We start from the raw sequence: 24,439 nt of genomic DNA, 5'->3' as shown, positions 1-24,439 counted from the left end.
AGTATCCTACCAAAATCACTGAACCTAAAGATAACCTGACTTCAAAACTCTGTTCCAGATTTTAAATCCCACTTTACAACTCAGGGGTGTTCCCAAAAAAGATTTTGACTCAAGCCATGACAGTGATAAAGGCATTGCTCCTTTAGAGGTTCAAGAAATATATAGCTTGAAGGTTTTGTTTCAGAATCATTCTTAACTATAGCTGGATTTTGTCATAATCTCTTATTCGGGTAAACGGGGAAATACTACTAACAGCAGTAAATAATGCACCTCTGACTTCCACAGTTCTGTACAGTATATGGTGGTAAATTGCTTATGACGAGAAAAGTATTGTCCTTTATTACTGTACTCCTTCTTTTTGACAGGCGAGATCAGTAGGACAGGAGAGAATCCCGACAGAGACAGAGCCGTCAGTCACCGCAATGAGAGCGAAGCGTGGAGGGAGGGAGGACGGACATGGAGAGAGGTAGATCCTATCCCTTGTCCTTTTTAACATCCTCAGTATTTTTCTGTGGCGTTTCAGTGCTTTCCAAAAAAACCCCAAAATTACCCCACTTCCAGATTCTGAGACCTACATTTAATGCATGTAGTAATTTATTAAAGCACTGCTTGTTACTGTAGACAGTTTTTTTAATGTTGAAATCCATGTCAGTCTTCATTTTGAGTGACTAACATGCATCAGTATGTTATGAGAGTGAAATCATAAAAAAACAAAGAGAAAGTTTGCCATTTTTACACCAGTATGTTACATGTTAAGGCATATGCAAGTTGAATACTTTATAATCTGAGATGTTTTAAAAAAAACAGTTGCAGGGAGGAGTTTTTTGCTTTTGACTGATGAACATTTTGTAGGCAAAGTGACTATATTTCACGATGGCATAGAAGTTGATTGGGGTGGAGGGCGAAGCACAGCGAGTACAGATAACTTGCTATTGCATTTGAGAGGTTTTTAAAACTTCTGGATGCTGTGGCTGTCAGGCAGCCTAGCGTCTCTGCAGCCCACAGAATGGATTTTTAATTTTTAATTTAACTTTGACAGTTTCTACTGCCTTCAAAAGGGCTTTATTCTCTTTGGATACAGCATTTGCATGCTAGCTGCTATCTTTCTTTATCTTTGATGCACAACTGTAATATCTAATACTGGAACTTTAATATTTAAAACGCAGTTGGACTGTCAATAATAGAAAGATTTTTGTATTTAGGATACTGGTCTTGAATTCAGGAGATTTGACATAAAACTTTTCTGACACGTTTCTACCTATAATACTGGTCAAACCACTACAAGAATCTTGCAAAAACCTCTACATGACTTAGGAAACTGTGCCTCATTTTTAAAGTGTGGTTTAGGCTTATAAAAGACAGTGTACAACTGACTTTCAGTGAAACATAGGCATCTCGATCTTTGGATACTTAGGGTTTGTTCCACTCATCCTTGTCCAGAAGTTCAAAGGAAATACTGGCCTAATTAGCTTGAAGGCTCTAAGCTCAACTTAGCCTACACCTATAGATGCAGGTTTAGATCATTTTTATAGGTGACTTAGAAACTCAGGTCTTATTGTGAGTTAATGGAAGTTAAGCATTTAAATGCCTAGTGAAATTTTCAAACGTGCCGAATGTCTAACTGTGTCAGTAGGTACCTAAATACATTATACAGGCTGGCCCTAGAGGCTTTTGAAAAAATTATCTTTAATTTTTCTAGGCCTCATGTCTCTGTGAAGTGAGCATATTCCTTTTTTCTCGCTACCCTTTCTCAGATTATAAACTCTCTCACAAGGCAGGAACCGTCTATTTCTGTATCCCTGTGCATCACCGTGGGACGTAGTCTCACTTGATGCTAATTATTTGTATCAGAGTTGTGTTTATATTAGTTTATTTAGTCCATGCACTTAAAAGAAAATCCTACTTGGGCTACCATTTATAACTCCCAGATTTTAAAACAATAAAAAGACATTTAAGAAAAAAAGAAAAAACATAAACAAATGAAAAATGTGAACATAATTATTGGGAAATACTGATTTCTCTGTCTTCAAAAGTCAAGATTTATGGATGGAAAAGCTGATAATGAATTTTAATGCTGAGTTATCCAAAGTAAAGAAAGGAGATTCACAGATTTAAATGGCATAGAAGCTTACAGAGAGAAAAAAGTTTTTTTCACTAAATTGATTCATGAATTTCTGACAAGTGGCCAGCATTTAGGGGGTGTTCAATGTAACAATAATTGCTGCAGAGTGCTAACCGCTTTGAAATGACTTCTTCATTTCAGCGCCTGAATGGGGAATAAACTCTTTTGAAACTCTTTGAAAAATATGGTCATTTCTCTCTAGAATAGTCAAAGTTAAAAAAAATTATGGACATATTGCTTATATTAAAACAATCTGTTTCTCTGAAAGAAAAACAGAAGTCTATATTACTACTATACATTTATTGTAACATTCTGAAGGTTACAGGCAGTGATCTCAAAGAAAATAATTAACAAAGAAATCTGTTCTTTGAATCTTGCATAATTTGAGTCATCCCTGGAGAATGCATCACTCTGTCAAAAAAGACCAATTTAATTTATATCATAACTCTAGCAAAACTGTGGAATTATTCACCAGCAATGCCTGAAATTATGAACTCAGTTCAGTGTCCTTCTTAACGTGTTTGCTAAGGTAATCAGAGCCATAAACTCTTTACTTAATCTTTAATATCTATTTCTGACTGCATAAAGGTTTCCTGGCTACTGATTAGAGATCTGCCACAAAACTGAACTCCGAAACTTTTAAGTATCTTTTAAGAAACTTTTGGTATCTGGAAGGGGGAATTATTAACCAGTTACAGGAAAAGAAATATGAAACGTGGGTTTGGTTACAGAAATAAAATTTCACACCAGCTAGGGGAACTGCAACATGAGGATTTTGTTTAACATACTTTAGATGTTTTTATTATTCATTTATATATTCTTATATAGCTTTTATGGATAAAATACAGATAGAATATTAGAAGAAGAAACCAATAGTTAAGAGATATATTCCCTTATTATTTCCATGTCCTAGGCTGTTCTCTGAAAAGCACAAATGAAAACGTATTCCCTTTTAAGTCAAGAGGATTTTTGCCATTGATCTGAATAGATTCAGGCTTTCTCTAGATGACCAAAATGATATATTACTTTTCTGAGAATCATTAATTAGGATGATCTTCCTTCTAGCAGAAGGGAAACAGGACTTACTGTAGAGGTAATCAAGGTAAATACTAACTTTGTCAGAGATAATCACTACAGGAACTTTCAAAGACCATAAGATACTCAGAAAGAGATCTTGTTGCCTCTAGTGTGCCCATATCCTGCTGGTGACTAAAGAATAGAAATAGGAGACTTTTCCCAGAACATAAGCTGTCTGTCACACAGTGATACTAATCACCAACCAAAGAAACAGTGGGTCAGCCACTGCAGGACCTTATTATCTTCCTGATACTCTACAGACATTTAGCCCAAAATGCCAAGCTTAGAAATACATTTGAGAAGTGAAATAGGTTAGCTGCATGGAGAACAAATCCCAAGACCCTTGCTGGCCTTTACTACTTAATTCTTACTAAAGCAAATCCACCTGAAATAGAAGGAATCTTGCCCAACTCCAAGTGCAGTATAAAACACAGAATTTGGCAAGAGATATCCAAAATACATGTTCATATATTTTAAAGCCTGCAGAAATATGTAATATATTGTAATGCATCAAATGATTTTACTGTTCGGAACTGGCTATTTATTGTTCAAGGTTCCTTTCAAAGCTCTTATTCCACTTAGCTCCACTTAGATTTGGGGTCTTTGCAAAATATGATGCTACTGTGCAAAGAGCTAATATTGTACTTCTTTCCGTAACAAGTGTTGAGATTATCTCCTGTCTACTGACTCCATTAGCACCATTTTCTGCATGGATTAGAGCTTGCAGTGCAGTAGCTATGACACATGGTTATTAAACTCAGTTGAAGGTGCCTCGGTGCTTTGTACAGGAGCAGGATAAATTAACTCTGTTTACATCTCTAAATACTGTCATAGGGATAATTATTACAGACCAAATACTCGGCCTGCTTTGGTGGGTTTCTCAGGTCAATAAGCTTATGCTAGCCCCTTGAAATCCTTTTAGTCCTAAAAACTTAAAGTTCAGCAGCAGCTGAGCAGTTTCCCTGTTCCTGGCAGTGAAATTTTGTTCTTTGACCAGATGGTTCACTGTCATTATGGTATGAGAAAGTTTTGATTTCTCTCTGTAACGCAGAGTTACATAGACTACAAATACGTGTTTATATAGTCATGTAGTTTATATTACTACGTGTGTGTATCAGATGTACACACACGCTCGCAAATATGCGTTAAACCGAATTTATTTTTGCAGTCACTGCTCCAGGAATACACACTTGGATTTAGAGCTAGAATTCGCAGAATAGTATGTAACACATCTTGTGACAAAGAATGAAGGAAAAGAATACGTGAGAGATTAGAAAATCCAGGACAAAAGGCAGAACAACTTTCTGTGCCTTTCCATTAGAGAACATTACTATAGAAGAAGCTAAGGCTTTCATGTAGTTAGTTTTTCAAATCTTTCAGAAATGGAGTGACAACCTTGAGTTCTATCTACAGGGATTTCCCTCCTCCTTTTGCTATTTTTACTATTTCTGTGGCTGACAATTAGAGATGCTATTATGACTTGACCCATACGGCATTTGAAATGGTAAAGCACCTGGCACTCTGCGATGATGTTAAGTCTCCTCAATAGGTTTCATCTCAAGTTCTAATGAGTGTGACAAAGTAACGATCCATAGAGGGTTTCTGTGGAGTCTCTGTAGGCAAAAAAAGAAAAAAAGGAAGTCATTGTGTGGGAAGGTACATTTACAAGAGACTAGAATGTGCCCGTGGAAGGAGACTGACACAAGAAAATGACAAAATACAGCTTTTCTCAATTTTTACCTAAGGATTCTGCACCAAGTTTTGTTTCATGATTCAGAAAAAACACCTGGGGCCAGGCTATAGATTTTTGTAGTGAATCTAGTGATTAGTTTATTTACATTGGCAGTTAGATTGTGCAGAATTTTGGCTTTACTGTAATCAATGAGGGCTCTACTGTTGACCTGAATAGGGTCAGTATTTCATCCACTGACTCTGGTAGGGTTATTTTTGCTAACAGGTGCTCATCTGTATGAAGAAGAGTTAACCAGTTCATATTTTTTTAGACTGTATTTGTCAAAAAATGGTTTTGTTTGTCATTGTGTTAACTCTATTTGGCCAGACGGCAATCATATTTTCAGAGCAGTAGATCCAAATAAACTTCTTATCATTTAAGATGGTAAGATCTTTGGTGAAGTGATTGTCCATTTTATATGTATTTTTATAGTGCCCAGCTAATTCCTCACTGAGATCACAATACAAATAATCAGTCTATATAATGGTATTACCCCATATATTATTGTTATATGAGATCTAAATCATCAGTAATTTTATATTCACCCTTAATTGCTTTGTTCAGTATCTTTCACATAGTATGCCATCATAAAATGATGCAACAGACTAAATTTGTTTCTTAGTAGATTAATATATATTCATTAGAAAACACATACCAGTAATGCAATTTAAAAATTCTCAGTATTTTGTATTTAACTTAAATTGGTTGGCACTATTCTATGTATTACGAAATGAATGCCATTGCATTAATTCATTTGTGAAACAGATCCAGTTTCAATGTTTTCATTGTATAATGCATGTAGAAAAATTGCAGTTGCAAATTCAATTGATTTCATTTTCAAATGAAATGAAAAATATTTTGTCAATAAATTCACGTTCTTCAGCCCAGGAAAAATACCCTGGACTATGAAAGAGCACATTCTAAATCCTTGCTGTGCCTCAGCCAGTCTGAACAAGGGCCTAAATGGGTTTGAGAATAGTGTGAAAAAATCACTGATCATCTGACTATCTGTCTGTAGGACAGGAAAAAAAATCCTACTCGTCTACGTTTGATTGAAACTTGAGTTAACTGTCAGTGCCCACACAAACCGGAAAAATAGGATTAAAGGCCAGAGAGATATTAACAGTAGACATCTTGTACATCTGTTTTGACAGATGATTTTCACACTTCACAGGTTTAACTACAGATCACTTTCACAGCAGCTCTTACAAAGCTATACCCTTTCTAAATGAAATGATTAAAAGACAACTGAGGATTAAAGCATCAAAGTCTAAGCTCTCATAAAACTATCTGAAACATTGATAGTAATGATGAATACAGATAAAGCAGAACACTTACTTACAAAATCTTAAATTAATGAGATGTCTATACATTAAAATCCAGTTAATCTGTTTGTACAATGCTAAGAGCCTTAGTCATTATTTATTTCACTAACACTGTGAAGCATTAAACACATACCAATCCTGTTTTTATCCATGATTATGGAAGTACAATATGATTTCATAGGTTGTTAAAATTCTAGAGAGGAGACTGAGAGAATCACTTATTCTTTCTGCTTGTGAAATGACTGCAACCAGATGCCTTCCAAAAATTATGGCTTGAAGCTATCCAATATATATATTTATGATGCCATTTTAGTCTGGATCAATGGCAAATAATGCAATACATAGCAGTAGAGATACAGCAGTCAATAAGTCAAAGAATTTCTTTTCTGTTGCCTTATCTGGTAAAAGGGCTTATTATCGGAGCTGTTCAAGCAAGTGCTACAAATCCAAAAGTGCAAGTTCAAATCCTCATCCTGGGTTGTGTGCCAAAGACCTCACTCGGACAGAACAGTGGTAGAAGAGTACTTAGTTGCTCGAGCTGGGAAGTCAAAGGCGGCCAGGCACAGTTGTGTGCCACAAGTTACAGATGTGCCTAGTTTGATGTGCCACCAGCATGCTGTGAAGAGATGAGTAAAATTCTTAAAACCAGGAGGGGATTTTGAAATCTTTCCCTTAATATAGAAAGAGATGGTAAATATGTGTTTTTCTGCAAGAACATTTTAAACATTTTTAAAAGTGCAAGAAACATTAGGCTGCAAAAAGGTTTATTAATTTGCATCCATGCTTTATTTTTTCAGTATTGTCCAGTCATACTTACATAAACTCTTGTTTATGAATGAAAGCCCCTACTTGAAAGGGAATATTCTTAAAATCTTGTCTGACTTACTTGCCTCTGTGCTATAATTCAGAGTTGTGGTCTATAGTACACTACACTGGGCTCAATCACTCAGCCTGTTCCTCTATTTTCCAAGCTGGAAGACAGAGTTAATGCAACAGTGATGAAACTAATTGCTGGGAAAACTGAACATCTTCTCTCCTGATGATTAAAGAACTCTTGTTATAAGTCATAATATTTTTTCTTAATCAGAAAGATAGTTCAGGTATGGAATTGGTTAGTTATTAGTAACTTTGGTTTTTTTCTAGATAGATTAGATAGTAGTACATCAGTTCTTGATGCTTAGGAGTTACAAAGATAAAAACAGAATAAAATGAGAACAAGTGTAAACACTGCTGTAGAGTAAGACAGAGAGAGGGAGCTCCTGTGAATGAGTTTCAATGTGCACACTCAGATTTTTTCCACAGTCTCCCTTCAATTGCAGTAAGGCCAAGATTCGTACAAGTTCATCATTGCTGACTGCAGCACTGGGACTCCTGAAAAAAATAGCTTGATCCTTATAGTAAGTGTACATAAATGCAACTTAAATACAAAAAAGACTGCTGAGAAGCAGCCAGAAGGTTTTAGTTTATGACAAGGAGATTATTTCAATAAGAACCAGTTAAAAGGCTACTGTCACTTTCAAGAATTTTTACCTACAGCACAGTTCATTGGGGCTGCTAAGGAGGGTAGGCAAAGCTGATGCAGCATTCTAGTAACAGAAAAAACATCACAGCTTATAATTCAGAGTCTTAACAGGTATATGTTCTCCCTTCAACACTATTCTCCTGAGCCAGTTTTCATTATTCTGCAGATACCTATTTTCAGTTCGATCCAAAATCCTGCGTACTGCTAAATGCGATGCTCATGTCTACAGTAGCTAAGGAACAGCGTAAAGCTTGGGGGTGTATCTATCTCCGAACTGCACTTGCTCAAAGTCAGTGAACGTTCGCCTGGGCATGCCTCCCTGTCTGAGCATGCTTTAAGTTACGGCCCCGCAGGACAGAGCTACCTCGTCTAAGGGCCACTCGACAACCCACGTTCCTAAGCTGAAATCACAGTGCAGATCTTTTAGTAAGAGACATTGTTGTATAACATGGTTTATTTACTCATTGCTATTCATGCAGAAGTATTCAGATCTTCTAGAAATAACTCTGTATATTGTATACATTGCTAAACAGATATTGAATGAACTTAAGCACACATCCTAAGAAAAGCAGAGTAGCTCCAACCTCCAGTAAGCAAGAGTCCCTAACTTGTCTGAAGCTAGTCTGGAGTGTACAAAAGCTTTCTTTGAAAGAGGTTTAAAAATTCAAGTGTTACTTAAAAATCACACATGAGAAAATTATTTTGGGATACTCTGTTTCACAGAATACAAGCTGATATATCCTAGGTGCATTACTGAACTGTCAGAAAGTACTGCAGTGGTAGCCTCTAATTAATCCATTGAGTACCATTAATCCAGCTGTCAATGTGCATATTGTTTAACTAATACTTTGGAAATAGCATCTTGCATTTGAGCCTACTGATGTGACTGAATGAGATACCTGCTATAACTTTAAAAGGGCATAATGTTTTCATTTGAAATATGATTTTAATAATTTTATAATTTTAAGGGAGTATATTATTTGCATGTTAACTTTCTTGATAAGTTTTCCATGTTTAATTGAAATGCCTTCATATTTATTTTTGTTAACTCTTCTTTACACAATTCTTATCTTTAATTCCTGCTCTACTTGTGTTTTCTTTCCTGAGCATTCACCAGTCTCTTGCAGTATCCTTTATCAGTCAGCTCTCCCCCTCCCCACTAGCTTTTTCATGGGTTATTTTTAGAATTTTCTTCCAAGCATTTAGTATCTGAAATTTGACTCATCTTACTTAATTCTTCAAAGATATATTTTTTGTTTTTCTCATTGAAGGGTTGTAATTTGTAAAACCAAGTCTCCCATGTGGATACTGTATTTTATGGAGAGTACTGCTCTGCTTACAGATATTCTGAGACCTTTTCTGTGAACATTCCCACTCATAATTCCTGTTGTCTGGAATATTTTTAAAAAGCAAATGCAAGGGGCACCAATATGGCTAAAATAAATTCAGCTCAACATTCAAACAGTCTCAAAACATCTGTTTTAAAGCCAACTCAGATGCGTGTGAAATTGCTGAAGCATGTCAAATTTCATTGTAGGGAAGTTAATACATTTCATTCATTAAGTCAGTGTCAGGCTTAAATTATCTCCCTTGTTAAAGCTGTATTTCAATAACCTAAACAGTTTGAGCATGTCTCTTGTTAAAGGGGTACTTCAGTAACCTTACCTGTGCATGCTGTATTTGAATAATCTGTAAGCATATTACAATTTACTACTTTATGTAGCATCTGTAATGTGTTATTAATTAATTCTCAAGTCAATTGCTGTAGGGTTAGAGTGCATTCAGGAAATCATTTCCTGAACCAGAAGTAAATGGCCATGAGTAAGATATATCAAGGAGTCTTTGTTTTGGTTCAAGAATACATTTTATCCTATAATTTCAATCAAAACCATGTCCTTAAGAACCATAGCTTAAGGGGGAGATGCAAAAACTCAGATACTTGTTACTTCCTAAAACCAGTTGTACAAGTAAAGAAAATTAAATGTTTGAAAGAGCTAGAAGAACAAGAAACGTGTGTCATTTATGGAAGAACAGATTCTCTTATCATTTACACTTGTGTCCAGATGAGAAATTCTACTTTGTCAGTGGATTTATATCAGTTTTGAGGATGTCAAGAGTGAAACTGAATATAATGCACTAAATTTTAGTTAAAAATATATCCCTCTTTGCCTAGAAAACTATTGTGATTCCACATCATTTGCAGGATTTTGTAGCTGGATGAATTTATCCGTACTTAATTATCTTGCAATAACTCTTGACATAAGAGACGTCTACTTCAGCCTTTAGTAGGCGTAGCTCCATTGACTTCGTTTTCAGCAATCAGTTACTAACCTCCCTCTGTAAAATGAATGGATGGTTTTATTTGGGTTGCTTTGGTCTGCAGAGCTACCTAATAAGATCCTTATATCCCTGTAGATAATATCAAAGTCCTCTCTAGTCAACGAGACGGTGATTAGGGCTTGAGCATGCAGATAAGCTTATTACAGCAGACATGGAATCTGTTCCCAGCAGCAGTCGTAGGATCTGCTCGTGCACTTACAACACTTGGGAGGTGTTTAATCTGCTGCCGGTGACTGAAATCAAATACTTCATACACATATTAATCTAATTAATATCCAGATAATGGCACTGGGACGGACTACTAGTCTATGCAAAAAGGGTCTGTATAGGGACCATGAAAATCCTGCAGGTTTCCTCAAAAAAATATTTCAAGGAATTAAGTTCTTCAGTCTCCAAACATGGCTGATCGCCAAAGGCCAGTGAGAATCTTGGTTCTGCCTGTGGCTCTGTACCACATAAATAACGTGTGCCTGCAGCTCTGCCCCGGTCCTAAAAAGGCTGCTCAACAGTTTCTCTTTCACAGACTTGCTTTGACAGCTTTCAGAAATATTTATGGTTTTATGTATTTAGTGAAAGTATTTTTAAAAATCTCTAAATTGGGAAGGAAAGTCAAAAGACAATGTACGTAAAAACTCTCCTTGATGGTGCCTTTCTTTCAGAGTGAAGAATGCCTACAATTACAGTTCCGCATGAAGCTACAGAGCACTAATGATTGAGTGGCATAAAACTGTATTTTAAAAGTATCCAGAGTGTGAAGAGAATCCAAAAAAGGGAAAGGATAGAAAATTTGGGACTGAACTGCCTAGCATACAAGCACATCGACAAGCAGTTAAGTAACTCCTAGTTGGTCAAATGGTAGGAACTCATAGAAAGCCAGCAAATAATTCAGTTACCTAGAGAACTAGTCTTAATATAGAGTGGCACATGCTATCTTGAAGGAGAACTGGGAGGGGGCTCAACTACATTTCTCTACTATTAGTTCTTCATTCTCCAAATATCATATCACCAAATATGATAAAGACAGTGATGTCCAGATTACTGGTGTCACAAAGAAAGAACATCCATACAAGAGAGTATGGATGATTGCCAAATTCTACTGAGATGTGTGTGTTGAGCAGAGTAGTATAGTCCCTAATGCACATGAATTTTCAAGCCATGTTTGGGCTGTACAGGATATCCTGTTACATGTGTTGTACAGTCATTGTACAACTAAACCATATCTAATCCTCAGTAAACCAGTGCATTCCCTCCATAGAAAAGCTGTTACAGAATGAAAACAACAAAATTATATGGAACCACTCAGAGAAATTCTTGTATAGGGAAATATTAGCAGGTTTAAAATCCCCATTTTTAAGCTAAATTCCCACAACTATAAGCATTCGCTGATGTTTATATTGTACTGATGTAAATAAAGATTTTAGAGATCCTATTTTCAGTTCCAGATATGCCTCTGAGCTATCACGGTAGCATTTAAAAGGTATTTTTTCATTGTACACATATTAGCATTTTATGAAAGAAATAATTAGCATATCAAATGCTGGAGATCAATTAGCTGCCAAAGCACCAGTCTAGACAGAAGCGACTGACACTTGTAATAAAATGAAAGCCAGGTTGGCCAAATGCTGCTGCTAACCCAGGACGGCTTCTCAGAACAGAAGCAGTAAACGTTCATTCATTACCCTCTGCACCACCAAGGCAGGAGCTGATCAGCATCCGCTTCCATTTGCTCCTATTGTTAAGCCAAATCCTAAATGAGTTCCCAGACTCAGTGACTACTCTTTTATTTTCTTTGTCTATTGACTGTGTGCTTTTATTCCACAACTGCCACTTGGTTCCAGTAACTCCTGCATTTACTCCTCAGCTCTCTGCAGATTCAGCTCAGGAACTGTCTAATTCTCCAGACCTGCCTGTGCTGGAAAACCGAAAGCTTCTATGCAGAAGGAGGGATGCATTTCTGGTGCACAGTACAGTTCAGCTGCCAAAGCTGTGCTGTGTCAAGACTCTTTGAGGTTGTGAAGGAGCCTGAAGAGGATTTAACTCATGATGATGAAACAGGACCAGAACACTGCACTGCACAAAGCAGAGATCAAACACATTTGCCCTCAAAAGAAGTGTAAGAAATTGTGAGAGAGCTGCAATGCCTCGGTGAGCTGAGAATGAGCAGCCTGAGGCAATACATGTCCAGAGAGCAGCAAATTCAGCAAAGCAGCAGCTAAACACCTCATTCTGCAGTCTAAGTATAACCCATTTCTCATGAGATTTCTCTATACCTAAGAGAGAAGGCGGCTGTTATTTGGGAGGGGGAAGAAAATGTAATCAAATTGGAGATCGAATCTCTGCTCTGAATTCACCGTACAGTTGTATGCTAAATACATTCTGACAACTGCGATTCTGCATTCATCACTGAAGCTTTGCCTTCATTGCAAAACTTCTTGCACTTATGCCTTAATCGCACTTCCAGTGATATAGATGGCTCAAATATCCATTGACTGCAGTGGGACAATAATCTTTAATGTGTAATTATCAAATTTCTATCTGCAGACACTATTTAAAACTGAGTCATGTTATATGACCGTGCATTCAGGAAATGAAGGCGACAGTCTCTGACTGGAATTTCATCTGTTTTAAAGTAGAGACAATTCAGGAAAGAAACTGTAGACTGTGGTTTAGCAATAGATTGATTCACATTAAAAAGAGAAAACTATGCAAAAGCTATAGCTTGCTATGATTTGGTTACTTTATGAATCTCACAAAGTATTCACCAACACGTAGCATTTTTCTTTTACTTCTTTTCACTTCATGCAAAGAATAAACAGCATGAATCTTTCAACATAGAAATTTATCATTGGTTTAATATGCATTGCTTTGAACTATATCTCAACAGGATGCTGACAAACAGACAAAAAATACTAGTTTACAGTCCTCAATTGCAACTCCTTTCTGAAAAAAATAGTCATGCAATTTGACTATTTGGGGAAAATAATTCTGTTTTCACCCTTTGTTAAAATGTGTAACGTCCATGTTTTTATTTTTAAATGCTGCAGACCCACCATACAGTCTTATCCAAATGCACTATATGTTTATTCAGTATTATGTACTAATAAAAAATTACTTCTGCAGTTGACTAACTCTCAGATCCATGCAAAGGAAGAATAGTATAACAGTTGCCAAAGAAAATCCAAGGCCAACCCAATCCTTGTTCCTAAGATTTCACTTTGCAATTTTCTGATAGGAGTTGCCTTTTTTGCTATTAGAAAAGTGTTTGGCTATTGAGTGATAACTGGTACCTTATAAAGATTCATACCGCACTTTTCAAAGGAAAGGAAGTTACAAAGGTTAGCTAATTTATCTGGTGCCTAGGATATACTGACATGCACCTTATACATTAAAGAAGCCAAATTGGAGGCAGTAAAGAACTCCTAAAACAATAGAAGTCAGTGTCACTGACTGTCAATGGAAAACTTAGTACACAATATGTCTTCAATTATTTTTATGGTTAGAAATGCTGTAGAGGGGAAAAAAAGGGCATGCATTTTGCTTGCATTTATTATTGACATTAGTAGGAATTTAATGTCATAATCAAGGGCAAATTATACCTAGGTACAACTCAGATATCATAAGTACACAAACAGCCTAGTAATAAAACACCTAAGTATATTTGTAATTTGGACATTTTGAAGAAAAACATGTATTACTTGTCAAGAGCACAGAAATTCCTAAACATCTGCATTGAGCTCATACAGAATACTACAAATTGCTCAGAACTCCCTGAATATCCATTCCATTTGTGTTTAATTTGCAGCATATGACGTTTTATGCTAGCAATTATATAAAACAAACAGTTATGAACACAGATAAAGACCTAGTTCAGAGCATAGTGCAATGTAACTATGTAATCCATTTAAAAGCAAAAATACTGGCATCATTTCAAAAATGTAAAGCTCTTCATGCAGCTGGAATAAGCATTTATTATTTACGCTCTGCAGGCTTTTCATTCACATCTACAAACAAGTTTACCATTTGGAATGAAGATGAATTAGCAAGGCAACAGTCAGATGATTTTTTTTCTCCAATGAACTTGAAATTTGGTTATACTCAAGCTAGCCATTCGCATACTTCCTCTCTAGTGATTATTAAGATATGCTTAGATCAGACTGGCAGAGGCTATGTCACTCTGTAATTTGTGGGTTTGGATCTGGATACATACCTGAGGTTAAATGCCATACCTTTAAGCTTGCCAAGGCAGGTTGGTGTCATGAATAATGTAAAGCATCCTACAACAGGAAAAAACATTTCATATCTATCCATTTAACAGCTGGTCTAGCCTGCCTGGGGTTTTTGACTGTGAAACACATGGCAAATGACTGTTCAGAGGATTGTTCTGTCTAGGTCAATAGTACCAGAAGTTGTCAAACTCACAGAAAACCATGCAGATGCTTTAAAATCTGCCTGCATAATTTGTATTATATTTTTGTCAGAAACAGTATTAAAATACAGGCATTACAATTATGGATGTACTCAAATGCACAGACAATAATGTTTTAACATATTGTTCAGAACCATTAGACTATTCCTCAAAGGAGATAATTGCTGCTGGAAAGCACATGTCATATAAAATAGTTAGTCTTCACTTTAAAATGTTATGTTGCAAAAAAATCTATACTCTCCTGTGGCCCTTGCTACTACTGTTGGAATACCCCAAATTCTAAAAATGAAAGTTTGTATGAAAATACAGTTTTTATAACAAGCAAATTGATCTTTCATCTCTCAAAAACATTTGGAAAAAAATTCTGTGGGTTTCTAAAAACTTCCTCTCAGGGTATATAAAACAGAGATACCTCAAGCAAGATTTGGGCAAAATTTCCACATCTAAATCTCAAAACAGTCTCGGCGCAGTTGCTTTCTAATCAGCGAGGAACTTCTACTGCACAGGCGCGTTACTTCTGACGTTAAAGGTCTCCAGACACTGAGAGCTTCTCCTCTGCGCACAGCTCGAATTACCCAGTCTGAGCAGTTCAACTCTCTTATTCCCCTCCAGTTCTAAAATCTAGGCTGCTGAGGGGTCTAATCTCAGGGTAGATTAAGACATGGATAATAGATGGATAGCGAGTTTTTCTTTTATGATACAGGAGCTTATTTTGTTATGTCTATTTTAATAATTGCCTGGAGATCAGAAAACTCATTCAGGTAGTAGGAGACTCTGATTCAATTTCCTCACTAGCCGGAAAGGCTACACACCTCCTCTCCCACCATCCAAGGAATAGCAGCTTCCAGGCTACGGCCGTTCGGAGGAGAAGGCAGCCTCCTCCTGACCTATATAGTCGTTTTTCTACTGTGCAGAAAAGAATGCAGGATTCACAGATGGAAGTGAAAAAGCAATTGTGGGACTATTATTCACACAAATTATTGAACAGAAATCTAAGACTATTTTACCGTTGGCTGTCTCTTGTGTACAGCCAAACTATGTGCGAGTTAGTATCAGCTGGAGGAACAAAGCAAATATCTGAGAACTAATACGCTGTCAGAGCCAATACTCAGTCCCAGCTTCAGCTAACTCTATATGATCAAATTTCTCGAATAGAGACTAATTAAGAGATCCTACTAATGGTGTTGGAGCTCCTAACTTGACAGCAATCTGCCTCCACAAAAACAAAATGCATTTACAAAACACGCTGAGTGGGTATGAGAAAGTATTTGTTTACTGATTACTATTGAATAAACGAAAAAAAGTAATGGCCCCGTCATGTTCCAGTTTTGATGTACTTCAGAAAAATACTTCTCAACCTTCAGGCAGGAAAAAAAAAAACCCACAACACATAATAAGGCATGGTTTCCCAGAATCTGATAGACAAAGTCCCAGAGCATCTCTTAAAAAAGTCAGAGCCTGTACTTTACAGATATCTATGCTCCTGGCAAAATACTAAATTATACTTAGCTGGAAAGCAAAATCTACACTGGGCATCAGGGACTAACTTAAAGATGTAACTGAAATCATTCCTTAGGAAAAAAAAGGCAAGATTTCTCATAAAGAGAGAACACTATTTGGCTTCATTAGTGCTCCAAAACAATCCCCCCGTCCCCACCACATGAACAACGGAGGAAAAAGCCTTTGCCTCCAAATACGATATTATGTTGTTTGCTTTTTCACCTGCGAGCTAGATCCGTTCATGGGCCCCAGCAGGAGAAGAAGGGGGCTGTAGCTCTCCCTGTCCACGTGGAAGGGCTCGGGGTGCAGGGAAGGGGGTCTCCTTCCACAGAGCTGTTACTCCCGCACTGATGCGGGCGAGCAGCAAAAAGCCTGGGGAAGAGCGTCCGTGACCCCGATCCCCTTAGCATCACCCCATTACCCGCCGGCAAGCCGCAAGGGAGGAGCAGCCCGCAACGCCCAACAGGCCCAGTGCAGAAAACGGTGAGGCAGAAAACAAGTGCAAGTGGGAGACAAGGTTTCGCCTTCAGCCCGCCACTGCCTTGCAGCGGTCCGGGCTGGTGCACTGCTCGGGTTGCCTACAAGAGTTAGCCTGAACAGATGCTCTTCAGGTAAAAATGGTTCAGTCCAGTTCACTGAATGAAGAGGTTCACAGCAGTTGTTCATAGTTCACGCAGCGCAGAGGTAAGCGCAGTCACAGCACTAAGATCATAGCTTAACGTACTTCATCCACCCTGGCAGTGAACGGTCCCTGGAGAGGTGTCCCACACCGCCCTCAGCCCCCGCGCGCAGCCGCCCCACTCCCGCGGCAAGGGTGCAGCTGGCCACGGAGAACCGGGGAGAAGCGTTTCCGTGTCAGCTTGCAGCTCCATCGCGTTAAATGAAACACTGGACTGCGCACCAAGAGACCTGGTGAACCCTTGGAAATACTTTACATGCTTTTTAGCATTTACTTTATTAATACATAATAGAATATTGTATTTAAAAAGGAAAATTGGAATAGACATGACTTCTTTCCAAATTCCTTATAAATGCTAACCTTAGAACCAGAAGGGTCAGCTCAGTAAATATCACTCAGAGTAAGATTTATGATCTCACAAGCTAAGCAGGATCATTCTCGAAAGGTTCCTAGCTGTATAGAAGACCACCGAGATAAAAAATCACATGGCTGTAAGAATTGACTGTGACAGGAATGAAAGTATTTCTCTTCCCTCTTCCAGCTGCACACCAATCACTTGCTGGAACAGTTATCTTTCAAACTGGAAATCAAATTCAAGTCATTATAAATACCATAGGACTTTTTGCTGGACCAGGAACTAGCAAATTATGTTATGCTCATAATCTTTACGCAGTTCTTAGATGACTTGTTAGGGGAAAACAACAGACATCTCTTATTTCTGGTTTAAAATGCTTTATAATTCATACTAGTATTGGCACAAAATAGGATGCCAGTTTAGTTCCATCTACTGCTCTACCATGTTCTTGATTTCAACACAGAACATGGGTGTCCAAGGAGTACTAAGAATCTCAAGTTTAGAAAATACTTCTGAAAGTTTTAACCTGTTCTGTAACCTTTTCTTAATGATCAGGATTGTTCTTCAAAGGAAAATCCAGTTTGAAAGAATGCGGCTTTGTTTTGAAATAGACAGTGACATTATTGGGTAAGATGGAAGTTGCATTTCTCTAACTTCTGCATACAAATAGATATTATATATATGTACATGGACATATGTATGTGTGCATGTGTGAAGATAGGCTTCTCTTACTGATAAATAAATGGAAAAATCAGCTTTGGCATTGAAGGTAGTTCCCTAGTCTCTAGTCCAGGAAAGATGAAGACAAAGAAAGAACTGAATATTCTGGACATCCTCTGTATGAATGGAAGGTGCATGTTCACATTAGGATGGATTTCAGCATGTTGATAGATGCTGAATGATTAACACACCAATATCTAGCTGGGTTCAGTATCCCAAGGATGGAGGGAAGGAGGCAGCATCTGGCTGGCTGACCATGAAGCTGTTAGAAGTTAACTTCTAACCTGGGAATACGTTATGAGCTGAAGTTCTCTATAATACAGATAATGGAGGGAAGTACCCTGGTTAGGATATTACAGACAGATTAAAGTTAGATTGCCTAAAATATCTTGAGAAGCAACTATATAAAAACAGGTCAATGACAAGCCAAAACATGGATGGCAATATTTTAAAATATGTTAAAAGTTTAATAAAGCTGTAATAGTAAACAAAAAGTAAGAATTTGAATTCCACTATCTGATTTTGGTACTGCAGGTTCTTTATAGCGCATTACGTAAACCTCTTTCTACTGATCTGACAAATCAGATTAAAAGTTTCTAAGCACTCCCCAAGCTGAAACTGAGGTCAGACCCACGGGGATTATTCTCTACAAGTCAAATGAACATTACGTTTCAATAAGTCACAAGTAATGCAGTGGTGGTGTGAATAAGGATATATATTCATTAATGGTGGATCAAAATATTAATGCTGGGATGGATGTTGATTACAGGTTGCCAAAAATCCAATTTTATTTCAGCTTTGTGAAAAACACTGGGCCTCAAACCTTAGTGAGTTCTGTGGTACAAAACAAACTCAATTTAGGCCCAGCAAGACTTTGCAGAGGAAAATTTCTTTGATATTAGATGTCTCCTTCACTTTCCTCTGTCTAGTTCTCAGTGCAGGAGGTGGACATGGAACGGACAACAGGGAAAAGTATTCCTAAAACCTGCAATCCCTGCGTGGGACTTCTGACACTATGTACAAATTACAACAGGCTTCTAACGGGGGACACAAGGTGCAACGCTCTAGAATAGGTGACACCCTGGCTGTAAATACACAGGCAGGAGCACAGATCAGCCCACCGAGGGCCCAGCTACAGTCTGGCACGGCAACAGGTACTCATCAGTAAGGGTAGACGACGGTATGTCAGGAACCTGTTGTCTTACACATGTCAAAACACAAGAACATGGGAGATCTCGGGAAGCTGCACAGCCTAGGGAAGCCAAAGAGGACTGACACACGCAGGGAGGTATGTATCTCCGTGTGTTTGGCATCAGACTCCGTCAACAATCCAGAAGCACAGGCAGATAACGCCAGTTTTCTTCCCCCTTCTTCTCCAGATCATGTTTCCATTGCCTTTAAAAAGCACCCTGACAATTAAGACAACATAAACCTCTGACAGCATTAATATGCAACGATGAAGAAACTGCTCACGTTGTCCTGAGAGCCCAATCAAACGGGTATGTTTTGTAGCATTACAAAAAAGTCGCAAGATTGCTGCTGCACCTGCATAGAAGCGGCAAGTCGCAGGTAGCAGCGCGCTGCCGGAGCACACCCTGCCGCTAGTCCTTCCCTTTTCATGCTTGCAAATGCCGAGTCCCGTTTGGGTCTCTCTGCTGGCTACAGCTGTTGCAAAATGCCATCAGGACACGGACAGTGTCTTAGTTAGATGTGTCTCAGGACTCTTTTTTTCACCTGTTTATTGAATTTCAGAAGACTGATACACTTTCCTTAGAATAAATCTATCTTGGAAAAATCTATACGAGTAGAAGAATCTCATTGTTCTGTCAATATTTCAAGGGTAAATAGTGTGACATACACCGCTATGAGTCACCCACCTCAACACTGATTTCTGGCAAAATCATGCGGTATCTGATTAAGGATTATTACTTTCTCTTCAAGGACTAAATATAATTTATAGTAATCAACAGGTTTTGGGGTAAAATAAGTCTTGTCAGATCAAATACTCCTACCAACAAATGACAGCAACTGTTAGAAATATATATCTGAAAATGTTTAAAGCTTTTAACTCAATACCACACAAGTTTCTGATTCTGAAAGACTGCAGTACCCAAACATTATATAGCAATATCGAATCCAAAATAGTTCCTTGATACTAGATTTCTTAACAAATAATTATCAATTATTTAGGCTGAAGGGCCACCAAGAGGATTGGGCTGCTCAGCCATAATGTATTCTTGTACTATAAATATAAAGATAAAGCTGATAAATTTTGCAAAAAGACCAAGGATGGATAGACTGGAAAAGAGTAAAGACAGGTCAGGTCACTAAGAACAACACAGTTTGCTTGGTAAACTGGACATGACTAAGCAAGGGTTTTTCAAAACTGCCAAATACCAGGCTTACAGTATTGACATTAAACATTGCAATCCCTGACCCTTAGAAGGACCTAAAGAATGATCACCAGTAAGTATCTGAATCTGCGCTCCAATGCACTAGTTGAACCACTAGCTAAAATCTATCATCTGCGTTTTTGTACAGAAACACACTAGACAGTCATCATTCTAAATTTACTGGTTACAAAATCTATGAGTAATAAGAAGTGCTACAAAAAAATCATGTGTGTTGAGTCTCCCCCATGTAATCTTTTAGTACTTTACATCAATCATAATGCTGCTGCTGCCATTATTGACAGATTTGTAATTTGGAATTCTTTCTGTAATGTTTTTGCAATTCTAACTCACGTATCTGGAGAATATCAGAAAAGAAGCTCGAGTAAACAGCTATGGGTTTGTCGAATATCTCACATTTGATTTAAGACAAAGCTGCAGTGAGTCTGATCAGTGATACACTATGTTCATCCTGGACACAATTATTAATAACATCACTGGCATTTATATAAATACACTTTAGCAGTTTTCCAGATAAATTTACAAACCAGTAATAATAGAAACTTGTAGGAACCAAGTCAATGTCAGTCACTTCACTGTATTATATGGATAAACAGAGCTTGTATATCACTTCTGTGTTAACTCTGTTGGCCTTGATGCAGTATGGCTTCCTATAGTACAAAAATGAAAACCTTTTTAATTATCACAATGAGAAGCAGAAGTAAGCAAAAATAATGCTATTCATTAACCCTGCCCTAAATAATTTTTATCCATTATTTTATCACATAAAGTATAACATAAAACTTGAGTATAACTATCACTATTATCCAATTTTAAGATTATTAACAAGAAAATCTTGCATTACTTGTATCGCATTGAAGAAAGGACATGCAGCTATTTCTTTACTCAGATACAGAATAAATAGAAAGAAACACAGATTCAGAGACCAAGCTACTGCAATTTGCAATTGTAAAACACAGATGGACTGAAGAATTGGGAGTAAGAGAGCACTGTCAAACCCTGAAGATTGTGGTTTGGAAGCTTCCTTCCAGTAATATTTCATATTATAGAAGGTATTTGGAAGACTGCTGCTAAACAAGTCTGTTCTCTTTTCGGGACACAGGATATACTGTGCAGCGGTAATGGTTCGAAGGCAGCTCGCAGTAGTCTCATCTTCCATTGTAGGAAAAGGCTAAAGGGATTTGTTTGGCTCTGATGGAGTCTCCACTTTTTCTAATCTTGTTAACTCAGCTCTGCCAGAAATGATTTATAACATAAGCTCACTTATGAGGAGCAAACAATTGTCTTTGTAATAATGCAGCACACACGATGTGTCGAGTATTTTCAGAGCATTTTCCCCGGCACATCACTTCTGCCCAGTTCCACCTCACCCTATTTCCTTATTCTCTGTGTTCCTCAGGATCAAAGGCAAACCATGACTATTTTCTGCATAGTACACAGAAGAGTTTGCTAGGTAGTGGTGCCTAAGTTTACGACAAAGTGTCAACTTCTAAGAGGAAAAACAAACAGACTTTTCAGTTCCTTTCTTTTCTCTGTAACCCCATTATAATGTTTAATTTTATTAAGAACTGATTTCTAAAAGAGTGGCAGCATCACCATCACTTGATGCACAAAGCTGGCGCAAGATAGAGTGGGCAGCCCAGGATAACGTCAGTAAGGCTAGACTGTGCTCTGAAGAGCTTGCAAAAACGATACGTTTCGATGAATGGTCTCCTGGACAGAGCAAAATGTATATTCTAATAGCTGGAATCACTGAGGTTTTGCAACATGTTTCACACACCCATTTCTGCTGAAGGATATTTAAGAGATACTCCTACTAAGTTCTGAAAATAAATACTTTAAACTCTGAGTTTACAGCAAAAAAGGATGGAAAAGAGAACCACAGCACACTTCACACCGATATCAGACAGTTCTTAAGATCCTCTAAAATTCCAGAAAATACTGGAGCATTTCTTTCGTGAAAATAGTTTAAATGAATATGTAACAGGCAAGTAAAAAACAAAGAGGAGGAGATTCTTAAATGGTTTCCTGATAAATGAAATGATCCTCAAAACAGAAATAAAAGATATATTCCAGGATAGGTTACAGACTGACTGTGAAAGTCTAACCTCAAAGAGAAACCACTTTCAGCCCGCAAAGAGAAAATGGATCCAATCCAATTACGGAGCATTAAAAAAAGATCAGGAAGGACAATAAGCAATACAAAGCTTAAAAAGAAGAAATGACCACAAGAACCACTTGTCTGAGGGTATTCGCCTACACGGAGAAGCAATATTTCAAGGCAGATAAACAAAACCATGATGAGGTTTTATTAAATCGAGTATGCTGAACACTAACTCCTAGCAACAAAATTATAGAAGAGCATCCTGTTACTCCTATATTCGGCCTGTGGTCAGTGGGGATCTTCCAAGCAGCTTTGTGCTGTTATGCTTACTTGCACCTGAGTAAACCGAAGGACAGAAGACGAGGGGATCCGCCAAACCTCGCGGGAGAACCAGGGCAGGGGTGCGGATGAGCAGCCGGGCAGTGAATTACGCTGCCTCCCTGCAGTGGTTGTGGAGCAGGAGCAGAGGGTGTTGAGAGGCTTGTGATGTTCCGGCTCCTGAACTGAGCTCATTAACGCAATAGCTTTTATAACGAGAAGTGTGAACATCTGGTAATAAGTTTAATAATACAAAGTGTGTCACAAAATTACTGTATCTTTCTTGCATATTGGTTACCAGTGCTTACGTCGCTATTATGAAATGTTCCTCCTTTACATACTCCTTTTTTTCCTTGTATTTACACTTCTTCCTTATCACAGTGTAACATATTTCTAGAAGGCATCAATTCCTAAACTGAAAACAATATCAAAATGTAGCTAATAAAAAGTCTCTGGCAACTGAGGAAAAATTGGGTTTTAAGAGTCTACATTAAAATTAGTACGGGACAATTTAATTTCTACAAAATAATAACCCTATGAATTTTCTCACTTTCCAAACCTTGTAACTAGAAGATGGTCGGTTGATTATTTTGACTGATAGGCAAACTCTAACCCATGATTAGTCACATGATCTAAAAAAAAGCCTACCGTATGGCATTATGCAACATTAATCTCAAGAAGAGATTCTACATTATAGGTTTTATTATCCTACAGAGATTTATACTCCCATTATCTCTTACACCCACATAAGATAAAGGAAGTGTAAATCTGCCTTTCTGCATACAGGGAATTTCGTAACACTGTATTAGAGAGGTGATTATTTTCTCTTCACATTTCATAATACTGTTATCTTAACAACCAAAAGAACTTTTATTTAATATCAAGACAGATGTTTTGACTGAGAGCAACTACGGAATCATATAGCTCTTTCAATTAACAACTGAAGTACATGAGCTTTAACAAGTGATTTATAGCATTGCCACTCTACTAGGACTCTAAGAAGCCGACATACTCTTGCCTTTAGGATCATTGCTACTGTTGGTCATTATGGGATTTAAAAGCACTCAAACCAGAAGCTGGTATTCCCGCACAGAGCTGCTAAGCCAAACTGATTTTCTTTGCCCTTTGTCTTTGCAGATGAATGCCTAGCAGAGAGTAAAATAATCACTTTCCAGCCAAAACAACTAAACATTATGAAAAAAAATGTTAACCTCTCTGGGCTCACACAGTTAGAACCGATGAAGGGAAGTGCTGCTTCTCAGAGGGTCGCCCTTGTCCTGAAACTCTAAGAGGTGAATTAAAACATACTTTCTTTATTTTTAAATTAGGACTGTATATTTAAGTCCGTGACTCATTTTTTTACCTTCTCCTCTGTCTTTTCCTTTAGATTCGCTACCCGTTGCTATCTGTGACTCATAAGAGTCATGATGCTGTGATTCCAGTTCATTCCCATTGCTTGTCCATACAGCTGCCCACTACTTGTGAGGTGCAAGTACACAAGCAAAAAGTGACATACAGTAATTTATCTTCCCTATAGGCAGTACCTTGATGGAATGGGAAGTTCTTTGTGTCCAAACAATTCCCAGGACTGTAGAGAAGGAAATATCTTTTTCACAGCTCACCTGATCTAGACAACTAAATGGGCACGGACCAGAATAATCCATTAATCCTTGATTTATATGTATCGGCAATAAATCAAAAATCTATTGCTGAAGAAAAAATTAAATTTATGCATGCTAAGCAAGAGAATTGCCCTGGCAAATAGCAATATAGGTGCAAATAGCGGAATCTTGTTCACGCCTCAGTGA

At 37.6% G+C, this 24,439-nt stretch overlaps 1 long non-coding RNA gene across 1 annotated transcript in view; it reads right to left on the bottom strand.

The window, feature by feature from the left end:
- LOC136993518 (uncharacterized) overlaps positions 1-24,439 on the bottom strand; it is a 60,715-nt gene that overhangs the window by 1,525 nt on the left and 34,751 nt on the right. The window contains exon 3 of the long non-coding RNA XR_010885869.1: positions 4,713-4,812. This is a non-coding gene — a long non-coding RNA (uncharacterized lncRNA). The remainder of the gene's footprint in view (positions 1-4,712; positions 4,813-24,439) is intronic.

This window comes from Apteryx mantelli, chromosome 16 (assembly GCF_036417845.1).
Source record: "Apteryx mantelli isolate bAptMan1 chromosome 16, bAptMan1.hap1, whole genome shotgun sequence".
Classification (NCBI taxonomy): domain Eukaryota; kingdom Metazoa; phylum Chordata; class Aves; order Apterygiformes; family Apterygidae; genus Apteryx; species Apteryx mantelli.
This window is presented reverse-complemented; position numbering and strand designations above follow the sequence as displayed.